At 30.4% G+C, this 25,356-nt stretch overlaps 2 long non-coding RNA genes and 1 pseudogene across 4 annotated transcripts; 2 read left to right on the plus strand and 1 right to left on the minus strand.

Annotated features, from left to right (window-relative positions):
• Window positions 1-6,416, plus strand: LOC115881330 (annotated as a pseudogene).
• Window positions 6,417-7,677: 1,261 nt separating this feature from the next.
• On the plus strand, window positions 7,678-13,279 carry LOC115881144. Of its 3 annotated transcripts, none has more exons than XR_004049999.1 (7): window positions 7,678-7,796; window positions 7,856-7,912; window positions 8,571-9,336; window positions 9,766-9,855; window positions 10,303-10,359; window positions 11,019-11,436; window positions 13,199-13,279. It is a non-coding gene; the product is annotated as an uncharacterized LOC115881144 (long non-coding RNA). The 3 variants fall into 3 exon arrangements; XR_004050000.1 differs by lacking the exon at window positions 7,678-7,796 and having other exon boundaries at window positions 7,824-7,912; window positions 8,571-8,754; window positions 8,822-9,336; XR_004049998.1 differs by lacking the exon at window positions 7,678-7,796 and having other exon boundaries at window positions 7,824-7,912.
• Window positions 13,280-18,845: 5,566 nt separating this feature from the next.
• On the minus strand, window positions 18,846-21,120 carry LOC115881113. Its single transcript, XR_004049990.1, has 3 exons — window positions 20,994-21,120; window positions 20,706-20,836; window positions 18,846-20,293 (listed from the first exon to the last, which is right to left on the minus strand). It is a non-coding gene; the product is annotated as an uncharacterized LOC115881113 (long non-coding RNA).
• Between the last annotated feature and the right edge of the window lie 4,236 nt (window positions 21,121-25,356).

Below are 25,356 nucleotides of genomic sequence, written 5' to 3' on the forward strand. Positions count from 1 at the left end.
CTACAATGCGGCACATCAGGTGTTTTGTTAGCTGATTATAGTACAGGGTCCTCAAGAAATAATAATAATAATAACGGTGGTTATAAGGAAGGAAACTGCTCAGTAGATTTTATTACATGTCCGTATTGCATTATCGAAATACAGTTCAAGTAAGTACAGACATTTTTTGACAATAAGGTAAGTTCGGCAACGTTGCGAGAAATATTGTATTTTGTTGCATTTTTTTTTATTTGTTTTTATATAAATGTTTATAATAATATGGTGAAAAAAAACACTAATACGTTGTTGTCAGCTGTTTGACTTTTTCAGAAGATTATTTTATTTTTAGATTCCTAAATATTTCAAGAACTTGCGACAAGACCTTGTCATTTTCTGAATGCAGCTGTGATTATGTCCTGATCCACGAACCACCATTCAAGGATGCCTCTGGAGAACAGTTCTGTGGTAGATTTCTTCAAAACAACAACGTTTCAGGGTTGGGTTATTTGTCCAGAACCCGGTTTGCCACTGTCGATTTTGTCTTCACCAGAAACTACGGACATGCGTTCACGTTGAAATTTACAGCCAAACGTGAGTTAAAGCATTTATTTCTCTCAAATATTTCAATAATAAAAAGTTTTCTTCTTATAAATTCAACTGGGACATACTGAATTCAATATTTTCAAATAAATAAAAAATATGAAGAAAATATTAAAAACATGAATATTTCCAAAGTCTAACAGAAAATTTCAAAATCAGTTAATTACAATAGCAAATACTTAGCAGTTCATATGATTTAAATTAAACCTGTAAAGAAATATTATCATAGGAAATACCAGCAATACATATTCACATGCATCTTTAAATAAATCAAATATAAATCCAATATCTTCAAATAACTAAATATGAAGAAAATATTACTATGGTAAAATAAAAGAGGAACTTTAATTAACTCCTCATCTGTAAAGAAATTTTACACGATAAATATTACCATGTTGCCGTACTTTCTATAATTTTCCTTACTCACAAATAATTGAAATTCTAGTACTGTAGCGTATTTTTGTCCTTTGTAAATAAAGAAACAGTTGTTTTAGCTATCAGAGATACTGTATATAACTTCTTTCATATGTGAGAAAAAGTTATGTGTTTTACTGAAATTTTTAGCAGTATGGCAACACCACGATAAATATTACCGTGTTGCCGTACTTTCTATAATTTCCCTGACTCACAGAAATATCTGAAATTCTACTACTGTAGCGTATTAGTCCCTTGAAATGTTAAATAATTGTTTTAGGTATCAGGGGGACATACTGTATATATTTTTTTCACATATGTGAAAAAGTTATGTGTTCTACTGAAATGTTTGGTAGTATGGCAACATCGCGATAAATATTGCCATGTTGCCGTACTTTCTCAAATTTTCTTGATTTACAGAAATAACTGAAATTCTACTACTGTCGCGTATTTTTTGTCCTTTGTAAATAAAGAAATAATTGTTTTAGGTAATAGATGGATATTTGAAGGATATCCAAAACTAGATCACATGAACAACATGACTCAAATAGTGATGTCACCCTTTTTTCCGCATTTATATCCGACTGACTTAAGTACAGAATATGTCATCGAGTGTCACAGTCAAGACTTGTGCCGAATAAGTCTAATTTTTACAGACTTTCTAATAGCAGAATCATCCTGAGAGGTACATATTTTGTCCTATTTTTTAAATATATATTTTTTTGAAATATTTTTTGGTGGCTTTTCCGCAGTTTTTTGATTGGAATGGTCAACGCATGTATGTCATATCCGGCAACATCTTTCGACCTCCTGTCATACTCACTTCCGGTCCATCTCTAACAATCCGGTTTTACGCCAACGGAGCAACGAATTTAGGATTCAAAGCCTCCTATTCTTTTATGCTGGGATCTCTGGATGCAAAGGCATTTGAACCAAATCTAGGTAAATATTATTTTACTCTTACTAGGACTTTATTTGTTTTACCATATTCTAGGTTGTGGTGGAGAAATCAACAATTTAGGTGGAGGAATCACCATGATGGATATGGTCAGCGATAAACCCGAATTCTTTGATTGTATATGGATTATAAGACCCCCTGTACATTTCCTACACAGAAAGACACATTTGTATGTCAAAGTGGCGAATTTCAGCGATTTCGGTGAGTTAGGGAAATTTTCGGAAGTACGGCAACATCGCATAAAAACCGATGATGTTGCAATGCCTTCTATTAAAAGATCAGCCTACGGGCGGACTTTGGTTTACTTCATCAGCTGTACATACCGTACATACTTAGATATTGGGTTAGATTCCGTTTCATATTTGTCGGTTGATTTTTGGTTTTAACTCTTTGATTTTTGGTATTATTTATTATTGTGAAAAGAAAAACCAATATTTTGTTGAAGTGACATAAACTAATACCAGATATATGGTCACTATCGGTTTCGCATAAAAAATAGAAATTTTAAAAATTGCATAATGTTGTGCAAGTGATTTAACCTAAAAGTGCTCATACATTTTTTACTTATCGTGATTTTTGTGTGTGTTTTTAAGACTCTAACAATTCATCAATAAAGCTTAAGTGGAGTGTGTTATTGGTGCTGTGCCTCATCTTTGTTGTGTTCCTGGTGGAAAGGATGGTTACTATGGATAGTTATTATACTAGGTAGCCTAAAGTGTCCGGAAAAGCAAGAGCAAGAAAAGTGGGTACGGGTTATAAATCAAGAGAATTTTATTGAAAATATCTTAAATAAATTTAAAAAATAATATTCTCCCATGATGATATTAATGAAAACTGGACAATTATGTTTATTTTATTCATTGATGGAATTCCACTTCAAGTGTTGCTGGTTCAGCTTCTATAGATTCAAACACGTAAGTAGGTGGCGGCGGATTTTAGGGAAAATAAAAAGAATATGTGTATTAGAGTTCATGAAAAAGATTATTACTTTGAGTTCAAATTTTAAAAAAGATTTTTGTAAAAGACAAAGACTGTGACATTAGTTTAAAAGAAGAATGTGCTTTTGTTTGATAATATATAATGTATGTTAAGTTGTCAAGCATAACATATATTTGTTCAGTAATTTTAATGAATAGTATTGATTATTTATAATACCAAATGATTAACAAATATTTAAGTGATGGCTGAATACAATATGAATAAAATAAATAAAATTGGTATATTTGCATACAAAAATTAAGTTTTAAGAATAAACGTGTTACTAAAATACTAAGAAATTCATATTTTTGTTTTAATTGGTCTAATGTTATTTACATTTTACGTAAGAATTATACCGTATCATCGAAAAAATCGGCGTCTAGTTGGTTTGGAATGAACATCGATGACACATTCCCTAAATAACTGTACACATAAAATAATTAACTAGAATTTACAATCTTGGAAAATATACATGTATTATTTATATTTAAAAAAAAAAAAAAAAATTTTTTGATTTTCTTGAATTTAGTTCGGGAAAAACGCTGATTGATTTTTCATTTGGTTTTTCATTATTTTTATTTGGTTTAAAAAACGGTTCGCTAACATTATAGCCTCCATCAGTGTTGTGTCATATGAAAAATAGTGTCGAATATATCCAAAAATTGCATATAAAATATGCACAATTAACAATGCATGATATTAAAAAGTTATCATGACTCCATAGTCAATGTAGATAATTTTAGTGTTAAGAATAATAATTTTAAAAATATGTGTCATTCTTTGATAGCTTTTTATATTAGTTTATTAATTGCAGTAAACATTAAGTGAGGTGTGAATTATATTTGTATATGTAATTTTTACTATATTCGACACTATTTTTCTCATATGACACAAAACTGTGAAGGCTATAGTTAGCCGAAACGTTTTTTTTAAACCACGAAAACCTAAAATGAAAACTTAATCAGCGTTTTTCCCGAACCTAAAAATCCCAAGAAAATCAAAAATTTTTTTAAAAACAATATAAAATGCCAGCGACCTCATTTCATAGCCATCGCTGACGCCTTTTTTTAGATAATATTGTATTATTTGTAAATATAATTTTCGAACATTGATACTTGCAAAATATACATATAAATTTTGTGGAATGTAAAATAATAATACATCACTATTAGTAGATATTCAACGTTTTTTGTTAAATTAGATCGATTTTCAAAACCCCAAAATTTCTGCAAAAATATATATTTACATTTTACTCATTATCATATGTACCTATACATTATATGTACATTGTAAAACATTGCTGGTATGTATGTATGGTTCATAGTTTATTTTGCCAAAGTATTACTATGGGGCCAGGTATATATGTTGTAGCATAACTGTATATTGTATATCATTTAAACTATCATTTTTAAAATACAAACCAAAAATCTGGTGAATAAATTATGTTTTCCATGTATTCTACAACATATTTATTAACTGTTATATCTAACTATTAGCGTAATGTCATAAATCTCGCCCCAGGCTGATCTTTTAATAGAAGGCATTGGATGTTGCCATACTGTGAAAAAATTTCAGTAGATCTCTTATTATGTAATTTTCCTAGCTGGGATGACTGAAATGGTGTTGAGACAAGGGCTGACATCTAGTGAGCCGGCCGTGGAAGTTTTTAGGTATCCTCTGTCCCGTTTTAATGCAATGGACGAGAAAGAACACGTCGTTCCTATAAATCAGGGGTTCTATATTAATCTGAGGGGGCTGTTTAAGCCCCAGTCTAGGGTTGCTTTGGTGTATGCAGCATTTAATTATGCTGTATTAAACATAAAAGGCGAGGTTTAAAGTTTGAAATAATTTCGATCCCAATATCGTTCTTTTGGGGTCGACTTTCCGCCAACATGAGATATCAACTTGTTGAATTGTGATGGATCACCATGTGGCAGACAATAAAGTGATGAATCGATTGTTCTCAAGGTAATTATCAAAGATATTTTTATTTAAAATTAACTCTTTTTCAGATCCCCTAGAGATCATAGAGAATATTCAAAATTCCTAACTTTCTTTTTCCAAAAGTCGAGTCCTATGGCGATTTAACAACAAAGACATTTATTTTCTCTACTTGTACTTTGGTAAGTTTTTTTAATAAAAATAGAAATCCCTTTTAACGTAGATTAAGTTACTGTATCTAAAAAATTAGTTTGGCGTTAAAAAGGCGTTAAGAAGACAGAAAAGGAATAGTTTTAGTGTGCGAAAAAGTGTTGCGAAATAATCTTTTTTAATCGAATGAAATACCATAATCATTATTATATTAATCATACACACGATCTTTGTTAAAGTACTTTTTTAATAACAACCTAGCATTTTCTTTTTATATTTTTGTATATTTTTTTTTTTTTTTTTTTTTGTTATTTTTTTTTAGTAAGGTTTGTTTATTTATATTATTTGTTTTCCGGAGGGTTAACACATGTAGATCCTCTATGTGTATTATTATTTTTTTATTGTAATTTAACTGTCAAATATTTTGTTTTAGGTTTAATTGGTGTTATTTTTGCTATGGCTTTAGTGTTATATAGACTGAACACTAGAGCAAGACACCAGAGGTGTATTGAAGATCATATGGAGACGATTCATGCGATTTTAGGTAGAATTTCAGCTCTTGCTTAGTAAAAAATTGCAGTTTTTCGAATTTTCAAAGAAGGTATGCCTGATTTGGAAGAAGAAATACACATTCACGATGAACCCCCTGATTATGAACCCCCACCTGAGTATTCTGACGTTTTTAACATTTTAGAAAAATTGGATGGGGTGGAAACACCCATAAACAAAGGTAGGTATTATACAGGGTAAAATTTCAAACAATTTTTTGGCCAAAAAATCTTAGGGTCGAGGTATATCTTTATTCCAGTTAAAATTCTTACATTTATTAAAGATATACTCTGTATATGTATTTCAAAATAAAATATTTTGATAAGGGACTGTAATTTAATAGTCATCAGAGATCAGAACACAATACTTATACAATATGATCGAAAAAACTGGGCAAGAGCAATAGCTATGAAATTAAAATCGCTGTCATTTTATATGTTGTAATATATGGAATGCCATGGATTCCTATTTGCGCTGTCTTTGATGCCGTTTTTCTTCGATCAAACGGTATTCAGAAGAATTTAATGCCGTCAAATGTAGAAACAAGAAAATGTTACGCAGGAAGAACTATACATAGGATGGAGAATGATGAAAAGGGTCATGGTACTACAAAAAAACTTGACTGTCTGTTCAATGGAGAAAATTGTATTTTAGGTCAAATCCAGAACTAAGTCCTTTAAAAGCTCATGTTTGCAAGGAAAATTTGACCGAACTCAACGTTGCCAGTTCTAGCAGGAGCTGTCAAACCACACCTGTCAAAATACCGCGTTCTCCACCGCCTGCATATGATAATAACGGGCTGGAACTGGAAAATATACCGGGAAGTTCAAAAGATGTCGATGCAAACGGTAATTATTATTTATTTTATTTAAATTTAATAAAACATCGCTTAAAAATTAAAAATTTTAGAGCACGGCGATTGCTTTAATTTTTTTTTGGTTTTTTTTTTTTTTTTTTAAAATATTTATTACAAATCAATATATAAATAAATAGTATGTTACAGTCTCAAAAAATAATTTGGCAATTTTTGTTGTAGGTTAATTATATGTGCTCATTAGCTTTTTTATAATTATTCAATTATATTGGTCTTGTGCAAAGTGGCAATGGTGCTTCCTCAGCACAAGGCTAAAATAAATATAAGAAAGTGCTCTAGATGAATTCCCAGCTCTCACAAGTTCTTCTAAAATAAACCTCATAGGCGTGCTTCTGGGTTCGAAAAGCATAAATGTCCTTTTATTTAAAAATACATCTTGCTCTTCCCAGTGAGAACACTGAATAGGCATTAATTTTGTCACTTACCAGATGTAACTGATGCGCCAATCAACTGCTTCACCAAGATTTTTGAATTTCAAGAAAATCTTGAAATCACTTTCAACCAAATCTACCGATTTATTTTGAAAATTCAGTAGAAAATGGAATGGGTAACTTACGAAAATGCTATTCAGCTGTTTCGTCAAGATTTTGGACTTTTCATTCAATTGAAAATTCAGTAAAGCTTCTGTTTCACACCCGAATAGGATCTCTCGAGCTTTGGAAAATTTCACGAAAAATAGAAGAGGAATTTCAAGGAAATGCTATTCAGCTGATGAAGTATTTATTTTGAGGTTATGTTTAATTCTATGAAAACTACATGTTTTTGTATGATATTTTTTCATTTTTCTCTCAAACTCAATCTATACCTGAATAGATCACAATTTAGTAGAGTACCTCCTTATTAAATACATAATCTAACAGAAAATAAAATGGTTTTGATCTCTTTATACATTTTATTAAAAAATATATACACATAACAGAAGAACTTGGAAAATTCAATCACATTTTTCATTAATTTTTAAAAAAAAAAAAAAAAAAATTGAAAATTATATTTAACTTTTTGCTTGTAAGTTAGTATACACCCTGCTTTGTAATAGAATTATTGATATTAAAGTATATTTTGGTTTCACGGATTTGGACATAAAAAATATTGACAGCTATTTTTCAGCTTATAGCACAGAATATCTAGCTACGCTGCGTAGCTAGATATTCTGTGCTTATAGCTACTGTAATAAATTCCTTTGTGTTTGATTTTTTTATTGTATTTTTAGAACTACTTTTATTTATTTTCTTGTAGTGAGAATGCAGCTATCTATGGTTAACTTAAAATTTCATCTTTTAATTTACATAGTCACAGTTTCAGAAGTAAAATTATATATTATGACATCTTATAATAAATACAACATCAAATGAGGTAATATAATTAACTGTTATTGAGTTTTTTTTAGTTATACTGTTGTATTTATCCTTTAGACTTGACTTACTAACTATGAACGTATAACAAGAAGTGTTAAACAACTTCTACAATTGGTAAGTTTGGTGTTTTATACCACTGTACACGTATGCAGTGAAGAAATAACAAGAAAATCTTACATTTACTTATTAATGAAGTGTCCCGTCTATTCAAATTTTTCTTTTGCCGCTCTTAATTGATTACAGCACCATGCTTATTTAGTGAGAATTTTTGGAACTATTGTCTAAATGATTATGGCGCCCCCAAACGGAAAACTTTAAAATTAATTAAATAAAGGTTTCTTCCTTTACTATATATGAGTGGCGCCATCATGTCTTAAATATTTAAACTAATCATTTACAGATTTCTATAAAAAAAATTCACAGCTTCTGCTATCTAACAATAAATAGCTGAACTTCAATAATAAATTTCTTGGAATGTTAAAGAATTCTGCAATTTTAAGTTCCCAAAAAGTGCTAAGTGAGACCCATCTATGAATAAAATATTGTACTAAATTTGGTTCTAACCATAGAAATTTTTTTTTTTTATATCGGTTTTTAAAAGTAAAATATGAGTTTATTTTCAGTTTAATAACAAATTTTCTAGTTAAATATAAAATATACGATCCATATAATATATTTAATAACGAATTCTTAATATAATATATCTACAATTCGTATTTTTCAGCTTAATCTTTGAAGACAATACAATAAGACGTAACATTTTTTATTACAGATTCAGTTAGGTAATAATACAATAAAGTTTTCTTATGAAGATAAGAAAGGAGAATACATCAAGTAAAATGGAAAGAAGTAAGATTTTTTTTGGGGAAAATGTCTATGTGTACATGTATAGAATTTGGTATGAAATCCTCACCGATTCTACCCTGCTTTTCAATAGAGGTGTGGGCCGAGAAAGAGTAATGCTGGAGCAACAAAATTAGCATCCTTTTGAAAAAACGAATTCGCTACAATTCGTATTTTTAGTGCAATCATTGAAGTCAAAGTATATAACCGTAACATTTTTTGTTACTGATGCAGATATGAAATAATACAGTGATAAAAGCTGTTTATGCAGATAAAATGGAGAAAACACCATGAAAAATGGAGAGAAATAATATTTTCTTTTGGGAAGATGTGTACTTGCATAGAATTTCATAAGAAAATCTCACAATTGTACCCTACAAGCACAGAATATCTAGCTACGCAAGCGTAGCTAGATATTCTGTGCTACAAGTGTGGGCTAAGAAAAAGTAAAGCTGGAGTAACAAGATCGGAATCCTGTTGAAAAAACGGATCCGCCAAATGGTTTCTGCTTATAATTGTTGCCTTCAAATAATTTATGCAAATATCTCTTCAGAAAATTATACTTCCGAACATTCAGATGCATGGAAGCTATGCTGTACATCCCAAATCTGCTTTTTTTGATGATATAAAGATCATTTTAGTGGTTGTTCCATGCTGGTAGAAATGTATTGTTATGAGGAGATGCAGTGAATAAGGTAAACTATATTTTTTGTGTTGTTTTAGTGGATCTTTTATTTGTTACAATTTTTGTCTCAGTAAAAACAACGTAAATGAAATATTAATAATGCTAGAAAATACACATAGCTTTATACCGTATGATAAAAAAAACGGCGTCCAGTTGGCTTGGAAATGACAATCGATGACATTTCCCATATAATTTTACATATAAAATGACAGCGATCTTCATTTCATAGCCATCATTGACGCCGTTTTTATTTGATGATATGGTATTTTACTATATAAATATTTGTATATTACATTTCAGTATAATAATAATTGTTACTTCATATATATTTTAAAGAAAAATAGTTTTTAATAGAAAAATTTTACCTTACATGTATTTTTTTTAGTAGGTATTTATTATAACTGAGGTGTATCTTTTTTTAAAATCTACTATATTTTAGGTTTTCTATTGATGTCCTCACTCTCATTTTTTATAAGATATAAAGACAATAGTAGTATGCAGTTTAAAAATAATTTTGGAACCATACAAGGTTAGTGAAATATATTTTTCTTTAAAATTGTAGTTTTTAAATGGTGTATTGTATTTTTTTTGCACAGTAGATTTGTCATAAAAAGTTCCATTTGAAAAATACCATAACATAATTTATACCTAGTAGTTTTTGAAATATGTGTTGCCATTTTTGTACTAAATTTTCTGTTCAATTAATATTCTATCAAAATTTGTTTATCAAAACATAAAGTTAGATAAAAGCTGTGTTTATTTATGATATAAAATGGAGAATGTTTCATTTGAACACAAAAATTGCATCACAAACATGTTATATAAATTTTAATAGTTATTATTTAATTTTAGGTACTGTGATGTTGTTTTATTTCGTTCAATTATATGTTAATTATAATATAGTTATTGTTAGATGAAATGGAGGTGTAATATACTAGAGAGTTTTATTTTACTTATACTGATTTATTTTTTATAGACTTGGCTTATTAACAAAGAATATATAGGAAAAAGCGAAAAATGACTTCTACAAATGGTAAGTTTGGCATTTTATGCTACTATGCATGTCTACAGTGAAGAAATAACAAGAAAATCGCATTTTACTTATTAAAAAGCGTTTTCGTCTATTCAATTTTTTTTTGGCGCGTTTAATTGTTTATAGCGCCATTCTTATTTAGTGAGAATTTTTGGAACTATTGTCGAAACGATTATGGCGTCGCCATACGGAAAGTGCTTAAACTAACAAATTACAGGTTTCTACTTTTACAATGTGTGGGTGGCGCCATCATGGGTTAAGTATTTAAACTAGCCATTTATAGATTTCTGTATAAAAAAAAACTGCTATTGCTATCTAACGTTGAATAGCTGAACTTCGATAATAATTTTCTTTGAATTTTAAAGAAATCTGTAATTTTTAATTCCCAAAAAGTTTTAAGTGAGAGCCATCTATGAATCAAATTTTATAATAATTTTGATTCTAACCCCCAGAAAATATATTTTTTTGTATTTAAAATGTTGTTAGATAAAATAAACTCGTTTATTTTCAGTTTGATAACAGATCTACTGGTTAAATTAAAATGTACGATTTATATAATATATTTTACAACTAATTTTTAATATTATTTATCTACAATTCGTATTTTTAAGTGCAATCATTGAAGTCAAAGTATAAAACTGTAACATATTTTGTTACAGATGCAGATATGAAATAATACAGTGATAAGAGTTGTTTATGAAGATAAAATGGAGAAAACACTAAGAAAAATGGAGAGAAATATGATTTTCTTTTGGGAAGATGTGTACTTGCATAGAATTTCATAAGAAAATCTCACAATTTTACCCTGCAAGTGTGGGCCGAGAAAAAGTAAAGCTGGAGTAACTAGATCGGAATCCTGTTGAAAAAACGGATCCGCCAAATGGTTGCTGCTTATAATTGTTGCCTTCAAATCATTTCTGCAAATACCTCTTCAGAAAATTATACTTCCGAACATTCAGATCCATGGAAGCTATGCTGTACATCCCAAATCTGCTTTTTTTGATGATATAAAGATAATTTTAGTGGTTGTTCCATGCTGATAGAAATGTATTGTTATGAGGAGATGCAGTGAATAAGGTAAACTATATTGTTTGTGTTGTTTCAGTGGACCTTTTATTTGTTACAGTTTTCGTCTAAGTAAAAACAACGTAAATGAAATATTAATAATGCTAGAAAATACACATAGCTTTATATTTTACTGTATACATATTTGTATATTACATTTCAGTATAATAAAAAGCAGAAAAGAAATATAATAAAATAAGGTTAGTTAGTTTTCCCATAGCCAATGCTCTAACTGCCAATATGCACCTAATGCAAAAAACACCACATGGGAGAGCAAATCGTAGCTAAAATAAATTTAACAGCATACCGCTCTTTAGAGGACATCGCTTTTCGTAATATGAAAAAACAGTGTTTTCACTATGTATATTTGAAGTAAAACTTCTTACAAACAGTTATTAAATTGAAGGATATAAAAAAGCACTACGTGGGAAAATCACCAGGTCCACGCAGTAGGAAAATCACCAGGTCCCCGCAGAGGCAAAATCACCAGGTCCAGGCAGTGGGAAAACCACTAGGTCTGGGAAGCGGGAATATCACCAGGTCTCCGCAGTGGCCAAATCACCAGGTTCACGCAGTAGGAAAATAACCAGGTCCCGGCAGTAGTAAAATCACCAGGTCCACGCGGTGGGAAAATCACCAGGTCCACGCAGTGGGAAAATCACCAGGTCCCCGCAGAGGCAAAATCACCAGGTCCCGGCAGTGGGAAAACCACCAGGTCTGGGAAGCGGGAATATCACCAGGTCCCCGCAGTGGCCAAATCACCAGGTTCACGCAGTAGGAAAATAACCAGGTCCCGGCAGTAGGAAAATCACTAGGTCCACGCGGTTGGAAAATCACCAGGTCCTTGCAGTGGGAAAATCACCAGGTCCCCGCAGACGCAAAATCACCAGGTCCGGCAGTGGGAAAACCACCAGGTCCGGGAAGCGGGAATATCACCAGGTCCCCGCAGTGGCCAAATCACCAGGTTCACGCAGTAGGAAAATAACCAGGTCCCGGCAGTAGGAAAATCACCAGGTCCACGCGGTAGGAAAATCACCAGGTTCACTCAGTGACAAAATCACCAGGTCCCCGCAGTGGCAAAATCACCAGGTCTTCGCCGCGCCGTGGCAAAGTCACCAGGTCTCCGCAGTGGCAAAATCACCGATCGATGACATTTTCTATATAAATATACATATAAAATGTCAGCGATCTTCATTTCACAGCCATCGCTGACGCCTTTTTTTCGATGATACGGTACCTAATATTGTATTTTTTAAAATATGTAGGTACTTAGAAATGATAATTTCAAATAAGGCAACTATAAATATCATTAACTGTGTATAGAGTTGCCTATATAATGAGCTAGGATTTTTTAAATTATTTTTTAATAGTTTTTTAATTATAATTCAAATATTTCTAAATACAGCTAACTTAACCATGTTTTTTTTATTTTTTATTACTATTAAAAAGGTTCTTTTTGTTACAAAAATTCCTATATATTTTATATTTTATGTACCCTATCACCTATCAATTTACTGGTTATTTAGAGTTATACCGTATGATCGAAAAACAGGGGGCCCAGTTGGCTTGGAAATGCCGATCGATGACATTTCCCATATAATTTTGCATATAAAATGACAGCGATCTTTATATCATATCTATCGCAGACGCCGTATTTTTCATTTCATAGCCATCGCAGACGCCGTTTTTTTTTTGATCATACGGTAGAAGTAATATTTTTTAATCAAGCTTGTTAGTGAACAATTAATGAATTATTTCTGTATTTTTCTTCCAGAACCAGGACTTTCCAGAAGGGTAGCCAGAAGATGTATTTACCTCAACATAGACATCAGCATGTCCATCAGCCACCTTGGATTTTAATATACTTTTAATATTATATTGTTAATAATATAATAATATATATTATGTTAATAAATAAATAATAATTAATAATAAATGAGTTTTATTGGACTAAAATATATTATACCGTCTATTCGTGAACAACAAGAAAATGGCATTTAATTATAACAAATGTATCCTAATATTAACGAACTTACAAGTTGTTCTGGAATAGACAGTATTCTATAATATATTCCAGCATATTCAGATACAGATATAATTTTTCAGAATAATATATTCTGACCTGCTAAATAATCAGATATTTAGATCAAAAATTCTTGACAAAATGGTGAATGTAACTGCTTTACTCCTGGTACTGAAAAATACCGCCTCGCCACTCATGTGTTCCTGATATAAATTCAAGGCGTCTCACTTTTAACAAAAGCTGTCCAAAATAATTTCAACCTGACAAAAAACGGAGTACCCGACCAACGAGTTCGAACGAGTTAGATTTTTTCGAAAAACTGCTATAACTTCCAAACTATAAGAGATATCGAGGAACGGAACTCGGCAGTCGATAGGGAATTCAATTCTCTGTAAGGGTGCAAATTTAGGGGATGATCGAAGACAAAAAAAAAATTTTGGCGCAAATGAAGTAAGGTTAACCCCTTACCTCATTTTTCGCCAAACATTTTTTTTTGTTTCCGATCGCGCCCTCGTTTTGCGCCCTTATAGAGGGTTGAAATGCCTATCGAAAGCCGCCCTCCGTTCCTCTCTAGCCCTTATAGTTTCCGAGATATTAAGGGTTGAAGTTTGGAAACGAGTTCGAAGTGCTAGAGATAGCAGAAATATCGTTGAAAAATGCTTTATTTACGTATGGTACTAAATTTGCTACTTACCTCCTCACGCTTATGCAATCCTGATAGAAATCGGCGATTTTGGACACGGTTTAAAAATTTTCGTGCGGTCTTTGCCAAAAATTGAATTTTCTCGGATATGTATCAGGAGTACATAAGAGCGAGGATATATTGGTACTTAATTTGCTTTTTACCTCTTCACACTTATGTGCTTCTGATAGAAATCGGTGATTTTGGACTAGGATTAAATATGTTTGTTCAATTTTTATTAAAAGCTGAATTTTCTCGGATTTTTATCAGGAGTGCATAAGAGCGAAGAGGTAAAGGTAGGTATTATTTTTATTAAAAATACTGTCTATTCCTGAGCAACTTGTTTGGTTTCTTAGTATTAGAATACATTATTTTTGTCATAATTAAATAACTTTCTATTTGTTCATGATTAGACAGTATTTCTAATATATTTTAGTTCAATAAAACTCATTTACTTAATATTAATTATTATTTATTAACATATCATTTTTTATTAACAATAATAATATAAAAAGTATATTAAAATCCAAAGTGCTGATGAACATGCGGATGTCTATGTTGAGGTAAATAAATCTTCTGGCTACCTTTCTGGAAAGTCTTCGTTCTGTAAGAAAAATATAAAAAATAATAAATTGATTGTTCACTATAACAAGCTTGATTAAAAACTATTACTTCAATAATATGATCAAAAAAAAAATGGCGTCTGCGATGGCTATGAAATGAAGATCGCTATCATTTTACATGTAAAATTATACGGGGAATGTCATCGATGTTTATTTCCAAGCCAACTAGACGCCGCTTTTTTCGATAATACGGAACAATATGATGGAAAAAAATACGGCGTCTGCGATGGCTAGGAAATATAAATCGCTGTCATTTTATATGCAAAATTACATGGGAAATGTCATCGATCGTCATTTCCAAGACAACTAGGTAGGTTTTTTATCATAAGGCGCCAGCGATGACTATGAAATGAAGATTTTTTTTTCGATCATACGGCATAATTTTATAACCAGTAAATTAATAGGGTATAATTTATCTGAAGTCAGTCGGAATAGATGGGATTCTTAATTTTGGTGATATCTTTGGCGCCTTGGTTGGCATTGTCGGAAGGTCCACAGGAAACGTCAACGAACAAGAACCAAATTTAGTTAATTATTGTTTTTGATTGTTTAATTATTACTCTTAATTTAAATACTCTTTGTCTATATATCTATCATCGTAAAGATATATAACATGATGTTAGATGTTAATATTTAGCAAGACAGTTACAATTCGTTATATGAATTAGTTTTTGAGAAATTATATATTTTTTTTATTTTAATTTTTATTTACCAAATTTTTAAAAAAAGCACCTTCACCATTTTGTCAGGAATATCGATTTTTATGGCTCTGTCGAACAATATTATAAAATATATAAGAATCTTTGTACCAAAGAACTTTTTTTAAATGAAATACAAGGAAAAAAAATGGTCCAATTATCTGTACTTGTTATTAAGAAATATTTTAGTTAGAATAATTAAAAAAAAGATAGGCAACTCTATATACACGTTAAGGTATTTATGGTTGCATAAACATGAAATAAAATGAGCGCCAAAATGTGTTATTTGAAATTAATCATTTATAGCTACATATTTTACAAAATACAATAATTATTACGTTTTTATTAAACATATTAGGCTTAAAAATATACCTTTGAATATAATTTACCTAAAATTACTTAATTTCCTCTTGAATGATGAATTTTATTTTCAATCCACTGTTGAATGTTGATTTTAATCCACCTAATGGCATCTTGAAGGTGGTTGTTGAGGTGCAGCTGTCCCAAATATGCCATACAAATATCTTTCATAGAATGAAGATAATATGGGAGACAAATAAAGAAATAGAATTATAGGGAATTCAAAAAAAAAATGCATAACTTTGAAAAGTCTCAGAAGAATGACACAAAGAATTATACATATAAGAAGACTTAGAAATGCAATCAATAGAAGAGCTCATTGAATTGAATAATGGCATTTCCATAAGAATATATGAGAGACAAATAGTGAAATAGATATATATATAAATAAATGGTGGATACATTGAGTCAAATGCATAGATTCAGTAAGAACAGATATCACATTGTGCATTTTAACCCGATCAAACAATCGGAGGTTGATCACGTACTGTAAAAACCAACTGAAATAGAGAAGGCGACATTGCCACATCTCAAATTTGCGCCTATCTACTTAGTTTGATTTGCAGAAAAGGTGACTTTAAACCCTTCACCGGATATCAATAAATCTCAATTTCTTAATTAAATTTATAGTTTATTTTTAAAGAAGCATGCGTAATAATATGTTATTAACCAGAGGATATATGCGTTACTATTAAAGGACATGTTTACTGTTTAATGTGCTGAAACGTCTAGAACTATTGGCAACGTCGCTGCTAGTCTTCCAGAATGAAAGGAGCCGTCCGTCCCACCACCCCTCGCGACGGCCCTTGATCCGTTATAGCGTACTACGTTTAGCTTACGGTGTGTTTGAAGTCGGAATCAAGTCCGAAGTGAACTTTTCAGTGTTTTTCATTAGTTTTTGTTTTTGTTTAACGTACTTTTGAATCTGCGAATTTTCAATATGGTAGGACAGTGTCAAATGTGTGGAAAAATAAGCTCAAATTACCCGAATTTGTCTTTTCACAGGTAGGTATTGTTTCCGCCGTAATCGTACATAGGCGTCCCACAAGGGAGCCTCTAACAATTAAAATAATTTTTAATTATATTTGTTGAATTTTGATCTATTAAAATAAGAACGTAGTAGCCGGTAATTGAATTATAATTCGTCTCAATTACTACCTAACTGTTGTAAATCATAACAAATTTGAATATAAACGTTGCATTTGAAACTTTATTATAAGCCAGAAAAAGTGACATTTTTTTTAAATTGCGTCCATATTTTGGTCATTATATACGATATTCTAAAGGAATTTTGCTCAACAAATAAACAAAGGTGTTTACCTGTCCTTTTTTACATTTTATTGCTTTATTATATCTTATATAATCTGTCCCTTCGATCTTGTTTAGACAATTTTTTACCACCGTACAATACAAATACCTCTTTCTAGAGTTATTTGTGCGGTGTGTTTACCTTTTTTTAGAATGGGATGAACTGTAAATAATTCTTAGGCTACTAGTTTTATACATACCTATATACAGAGTGACCCAGGCCTCCAAAAAAGCTTTTTACCTATTACGTTTTTGGTTTGTGATTTTTATTTCAGTTTTTTACATAAGATCAGGGCCATTGTAAAGCACATTTTCAAAATATTTTTGTCAACATACAGGGTGATTCAAACCGCAATACATATGCTTAATATGAGGATTGGGACATTTAACTAAAATTTGATTGTCTGATGAAACTACCTAAGTAATGGATTTGTAAATAAACGTAATATTCATTATTATGCGACAGAAATCCCACACTGTAGCACACAAATTTGATACTTTTAATGATACATGCCTTCTATTGAGAGACTAAAAGGTAATTGCCTCGTATCAGAGCCATCATAATACGAGAAGAAGACCGACAGTCAAATCTTGTCTTATATTTTCACTTCTTGTCTTATTAACACAATTTTCTCATTAAAATAAATATTGATTTTAGGTATAGGAAGTTATTAATAATACAAGATTAAACAACTACACAGTACTTCACAGGAAGCTATCGCTTGCGAACTAACTAAATCGTAACTAATTACTAATTTTGAAAAGTTCTTTTTAAGATCAAAAAAAGTAAAACTAAAACCTAAACTATCATTTGAGATTAAACGGGAAGTTCTAAATAATGTTGCCTATTCTAAACAAGAAAAAATTATTTATAAGTTTTATAACATTTCTAATTAAATTTGGACGAAAAGAATATTTCTGTTTGCTGTAGGTAATTTTCTCAGGAAAAATACGTAAATAAAAATGACTTTTTAAGTAAAAAAAAGTCAAAAGGACAAGTTATTCCAAAAAAGGACTGTCCTTCTCAAAAAAGGACAGGTGGCAACCCTAGGTATTTCTGGAATGGAAATTTAATGGCAAATCTACAACTTTAGTTTGAAAATATGTTCCGGCCACCTATGTTTACAAAAATGTCTAAAATGTGCTTTACCATTGCCTCCATATTCTAAAAAAAATTGAAAGAAAAGTCACCAACCACAAACCTAATATAGAACTGTTTCGGAAGCCTGAGTCACCCTGTAAATATTCAAAAGTAACTGAAAGTTTATAGAGAAGTAACTGACAGTTTAAATTGAATATTGACGTTGGGGCGATTTTCGAAAACTATCTACTAACGTTTCAACATAAGTATATGTGGGATATTAATTATATTATTATATTAGACCTTATAACAAAACTCATCTAACGAAAAAGTGTTAATGTAGTATATTAATATGGAGTAAAAATTTTACTAATTACTTTACTTTTACTTTACTACTTAAATTCGTTCCAAAAAACGACACGCCACTGGCCATTAGAACAATCCAAATGTGCCTAGTTGCCGGGGTCGGAAATTTTAGACTTCCCTGTCTCTTCTGTCCTTGTTCGATACATTGGAATGTTTGATACACTACCAACGAGTATTTATGAATGAGATGTTCGGTCTATCTTTATAATGTCTTTGGTCAAATGGCATAAAAATGAATAAATCACAAAAAAATATTCAAATATATAACACAGTCATTGGAAGAGTATTATACAGAATTAATGAATGATATTCCAATAATAAAGAAAATATAAGTGAAAAAATTAAATAGGGATATGATGAATTGGATAAAATGGCATAAACATGGAAGTTGAATTGGGAAAGAATGGCATGAAAATAAATAAATAGCTATAATGCTAAACAGACAATAGAATTGATGAAATATGTGTCTCAGAAGAATGACACAAAAAGGAGGAGTTCATAGAATTGATGAATGATGATATTGCATTAATAAAGAGAATATAACAGACAAAAATTTTATAACAGAGGTAGGCCAAAAGCCAGAGAAAAAAGTAAACAAATATATGGTCAATAAGAAATGGGGAATTGACAAAAAGCTACGCTTAGCCTCCTCTCAGAAATATCTGGTCAATATATGACATAAAGCACATAAAGAAAAAATCCTCCAGAGCATATAGGTTCGCCTCCCTTCATCAGATTTAACCCTTGGCCGACGATTAAGCCTCGCCAGTCAGTTCCCATCCCAGCTAAGCAGCCTCGTCTCGGGTCACCCTCGTCACCCATCGAACGGACATCCACCGGGACCCCCTACAGGCGGACCCCCCTCGTCATCTTCAATGTGTCCGATATCCCGCCCCCTCTACCGTCGAGACGTCACGGGATACGTGCACGAAGAAGTCTCGTAGCTTGGGTGCCAGGTCGTATCCGGCCGAAGCCTCTAGCGTTAGAACACCTAGCTCGTAAACCAGAGGGTGGTGACTCCCTTGGGTACCTATGCATGCTACATAGGTCATCGATGGCCGAACATCAGGGTTAGGGGGTGACCCGGGTTTCCTCCTCTTAGGGGAGGCTAGCTATGATGCTCTGGAGTCGATGTTACTTGGCAAAATACTAGAAAAGCCAGAAGTGACATCAGCTGTGGACGTCAGTTTTTTTACATCAGAAACACATCACAGAAATTCATGGCATATGATCTGCAAAAAAATGACTTGGAAATAAATCCATTAAAACTAAAATTCTGTATAAACAATTAAAAGAGCAAAAAAAGTATTAGAAAAATGACACCATAAGAAAATAATACAAATAAAAGAAGACTTATAGAAATACAATCAATGGAAGAATTGAATATAGAATCAATGAATGATGTTTATCATTCCCATAATGAAGAAATATGAGAGTCAAGATATTATAGAAAAATGACAGTTCACCATTGAACAACATAATGTTCTAAGTACATAGTATCATACCAAAAAAAAACATAAAAAATATAACTCAGAGACCCAATGAAATTTTTTTTCTTGTTTAAATTTAAAAACGATGAAATCCACTGATGAAAAACCAGTAAAATATATGTATTTTACCAATTTTTGATATACTCAAGTCCTGATGCATTGTTGGCAATATTCATGAAAAGGATAAAAAATGTACTGCCCTGGAACTGTATACATCCATTGATTTGTTGTACAACATCTGTAAAAAAGAAATAAATATCATTACGCTTTATTACAATTTATATCTACATTTTTTACATAGTTTTTTTTTAAATAAAACCGACATTTTAGTTTTATAACCGAGAATAGTTTATTTCTGTTGAACATTTGGGTCAAACAGAGTAACTCACTTTAGATAAACCAGACAAAAATATACTTGATATAAACTGAAACTACGACTACGCGGTACAAAAGAATGAAAAACGAAATCAAAGACAACTTATAGGACAATGCAATGAACCTGCTGAAGGCTCTCAGTTATCGGGCTCATTATGAACTTTCCTTCTGTGTTCAATATAATGCTTTCTAAATTTAAAATTTTGTTCACAATAATATTAGGTATTTGTTAAATACATTTGATTAAGAAAAAAAAACATTTTAGTATAATTTACCTAAAGTTATTTAGTTAACCTTCTATGATGAATTTCATCCTCATTCCACTGTTGAATGTTGAATGTCTAATATAATTAGTATGATGGCATCTTGAATAAGATGGTTGATCTATCGATTTATTGTACAAAATCTGTAATAAAAAGAAATACACAATATTACATTTTATGTACTATAATAATCGTGTACTTTCTTTTGATTCATATTAATATTAAATATATCTTAAAATAGAGTTAGCTATTAATAAACAAGTAATAAATTTATTCAAATTGATTTGAAAATAAACTTACTTTTAATCAGATAATGGAAGACCAACTCGTAAAACAAAATGATGGCCAAACATCAGGATTATACAAAGGATGACCAAGGTCTCTTCTTTTAGGTGGTCTTTATGTGCTCTTGTGTATCATCAATAACGCCCTTAAAAAAGAAAAAAATATATAATTAAACATTACACTAAAACAATGCAAAATTGTTAACAAAAATCAGACGATAGTGTATTAGTATTAAATATGTGTTAATAATATTTTATTTCATCTGAAAGTATTATATAATTATTGAGAATGGTACCCCCCTCTAGGTATACTAACACTGATTTATTCTAAACAACATAGAAAATACTCGTTTGCCTGTATAAACACCAAAAAAATTATCTTTAGGAACAAAAAACCTCTTGAAACTCTGCGAAAAAATATGGTTCAAAAAATACTGAATAGCTCTAAATATTAAGCATTATTCTAAGTAACTATACTTTTAATATATGATAGGGACATCAGGGAAAGTATCTATACTCCAATTAACGATTTTGAAAAAGGAAATTATGGAAATGTCAGTTTTTAATGATGTAATTGAAATACTTAAAAAAAACATAGAGAAAATTATTTCTGTTTTTGTTTGCCGTTGTTCTTAGCGACCGCTATAGCAGCGCCAGATCGCGTATAACGGTCGCGACCCAAAATAATTTCGCGACCCAAAATTTTTACGGGCTTTCCAATCTAAACTTGTTGCATTTATCTATGTTTTCTATCAAAAAACCGGAAAAATTTTAAGAACGACATAACGACGCCATGACAACGCTACAACGGAAAATGTCGAATATCAACGTTGTCAGTTGTCAGCTTGAACACATTTAAAACAGAATAATAATTTTTTGTTGCATAAATGATGATGTGTATAAAAGGAAATATATTATTTATTTTACTGAAAAAAGTTTGTGTTATGTTTTTATTAAATTTATCATGATTTTGTGACGGTTCAATTCATTTTAAACTTACAAAAATATTGATTTAGAGTAGTTTTAGGATTTCGCTAATAATTTGGCAACCTTGGGAATACTTTAGTTCCAAATTTTCTCACTTTTTCCACAATGGCGCCACCAGCGTTCTTCTTCTTTTTTATATTTCAGGCCTTAAAAGAATGGTAACCACAGAATAAAAGCGACGTTCTTCTTCTTTTTATATTAATGGTTCCAAAACATGGGTAACCACAGATTTGACATAGATTTCTTCTTCTTTATTTTTAAGCAGCTTGAACTTATATAAGTCATCTGGTCAGTGTTCTGAAAAAAATATCGGAGATATCTTTCCTAGGAGAAGTCCAATCTATAATCTATGGATAATTTAGACAAAGAGCGAAGAAAATTTTGCCGTACTTGGCGGGAATTTAAGAACTTCCACACATTTTCTAGGCCTTACGCGACTATAAAGGCCTAAGTCTTGGTGGAAAATATACGAAAAAGAAATAGAATAACATGTCTTTTTCCTCCCAACTTAATTTCTTCTTGTGCCTACCTAAATTTCAATTTCTATACAATATAACTAAAAAAATATAGTAAAATCAGTGAAATAAATCAAAAGATCTTTACACAAAAGGCATTTAATGGGCATTTACAGAGAAGCTTATTTAATCAGCAAACGTACGTCTTAAAAAACTTGTAGAAAACTACATTTTACACGTAAAAAACAATTTTTTACTGTAAAGTCCATCTCTGCAGCTAGGGTACCTCGGGGTCGCTACACCCGTACTCACAAAATGTGAGTCCCTGAGGGAAACAGTTAAGTATTTATAACAAAAATAAGACAAATATATAAAAAAGATTTAATATAAATATAAAATACATCCTTAAAACTATAATCGATGCTAAAATACCGTAGTAAAAACAACAAAAAAATTGCATTCATCAATAATAAAGAGAAAATAATTACAAAATAAAAAAATATTTAGGATTATTCCATTATTTTGGTAAAACAAATATACAAGGTGATTATATAGCTTATAAGATTAGAATATATATATATTTACAATAGATCAGTTATACCGCAAAATCGAGAAAAAAAACAGCGTCAAAAGTGCCCTTTCATTAAAAATTGACATAAATATTTGTCAAAAAATAACTAATTGAAAAACAAATTTGATCGTGAGGTTAAATGACGTATAGGAAAACAGAAATTATCATCGATCCTCATTTCAAAGGCTACCATGACGCCGTTTTTTTTCGATCGTATATCAGAAAGTCACTAAAGGCAGTCCGTGACATTAATATTGAATTTTTAAGCACCAAAAAACACTAAAAATGTGAATATAGTTAATATTTACAAAAAGATATTATTCACAATAAAAAAAGATAAGCCTTATTACACCTACAATAAACAATACAAAAAGTTCTATATACAGAGTGTTCGCGTATTTTTTAAGCAATAACTATCTCCGTAAATATTGGTTTTAGAGAAAACAATAAATTGCAAAAAATTCACAATTTTGTCTAAATCGCTACATACTATTTTCGAAAAATGCCAAAAAAGTTTATTTTTTGTAAATTAGTAAAATATGTACTGTTGTCTATTCAACTGAAGGATGGTGGTCCAATGCCTTCTATTAAAAGATCAGCCTGGGGGCGAGATTTATGACGTCACGCTAGTTAGATATAACGGATTAATAAATATGTTGTAGAATACATGGAAAACATAATTATTCCTCAGATTTTTGGTTTGTATTTTAAAAATGATATAGTTTAAATGAAATATACATAATATACAGTTAATAACTACAACATATATACCTATTTATAGTAATAAATACTTTGGCAAATAAACTATGAACCATACATATGCAGCAAATGTTTTACAATGTACAAATAATGTATAGGTACATAAGATAATGGGTAAAATGTAAATATATTTTAAATTTTGGGGTTTGAAAATCGATCTAATTTAACAAAAAACATTGAATATCTACTAATAGTGATGTATTATTATTTGCATTCACAAAATTTATATGTATATTTTGCAAGTATCAATGTTCGAAAAATTATATTTACAAATAATACAATATTATCTAAAAAAGGCGTCAGCGATGGCTATGAAATGAAGATCGCTGGCATTTTATATGTTAAATTATTCTAAAATTTTTGATTTTCTTGGGATTTTAGGTTCGGGAAAAACGCTGATTAAGTTTTCATTTGGGTTTTCATTATTTTTATTCGGTTTAAAAAAAAAAACGTTTCGGCTAACTATAGCCTTCACAGTGTTGTGTCATATGAGAAAAAATAGTGTCGAATATAATCCAAAAATTACATATACAATATAATTCACACCTCATAATGTTTACTGCAATTAATAAACTAATATAAACTTATCAAAAGATGACCACATATTTTTTTAAAATTATTATTCTTAACACTAAAATTATCTACATTGACTATGGAGTACGCAGTAAACATTATGTGCGTGGTGTGCATATTTTATATGCAATTTTTGGATTATATTCGACACTATTTTTTTTTTCATATGACACAACACTGATGGAGGCTATAATGTTAGCCGAACCGTTTTTTTTTTAAAACCAAATAAAAATAATGAAAAACCAAATGAAAAATCAATCAGCGTTTTCCCGAACCTAAATTCCAAGAAAATCAAAAATTTAGAATATTTAGAATCAAGGTTCAAGAATATCAAATTTTCCAAGATTGTAAAATTCTAGTTAATTATTTTATGTGTACAGTTATTTAGGGAATGTCATCGATGTTCATTTCCAAGCCAACTAGACGCCGATTTTTTCGATGATACGGTATAATTCTTACGTAAAATGTAAATAACATTAGACCAATTAAAACAAAGAAATATGAATTTCTTAGTATTTTTTAGTAACACGTTTATTCTTAAAACTTAATTTTGTATTATGCAAATATACCAATTTTATTGTTATTTTATTCATATTGTATTCAGCCATCACTTAAATATTTGATATTAATTTGGTATTATAAATAATCAATACTATTCATTAAAAATTACTGAACAAATATATGTTATGCTTAACATACATTATATATTATCAAACAAAACACATTCTTCTTTTTTAAACTGTATCAGTCTTGTCTTTACAAAAATCTTTTTAAAATTTGAACTCAAAATAATAATCTTTTTCATGATCTCTAATACACATATTCTTTATTTTTCCCTAGATCATAATACCTACTTACGTGTTTGAATCTATCGAAGCTGAACCAGCAACACTTGGAGTGGAGATTCCACAATATGAATAAAATAAACATAATTGTCCAGTTTTCATTAATACCATCATGGGAGAATATTATTTTTTAAATTTATTAAAGATATTTTCAATAAAATTCTCTTGATTTATAACTCGTACCCACTT

Source organism: Sitophilus oryzae, unplaced genomic scaffold, assembly GCF_002938485.1.
Source record: "Sitophilus oryzae breed Bouriz unplaced genomic scaffold, Soryzae_2.0 scaffold_1109_pilon_pilon, whole genome shotgun sequence".
In the NCBI taxonomy this organism is placed as follows: Eukaryota; Metazoa; Arthropoda; class Insecta; order Coleoptera; family Curculionidae; genus Sitophilus; species Sitophilus oryzae.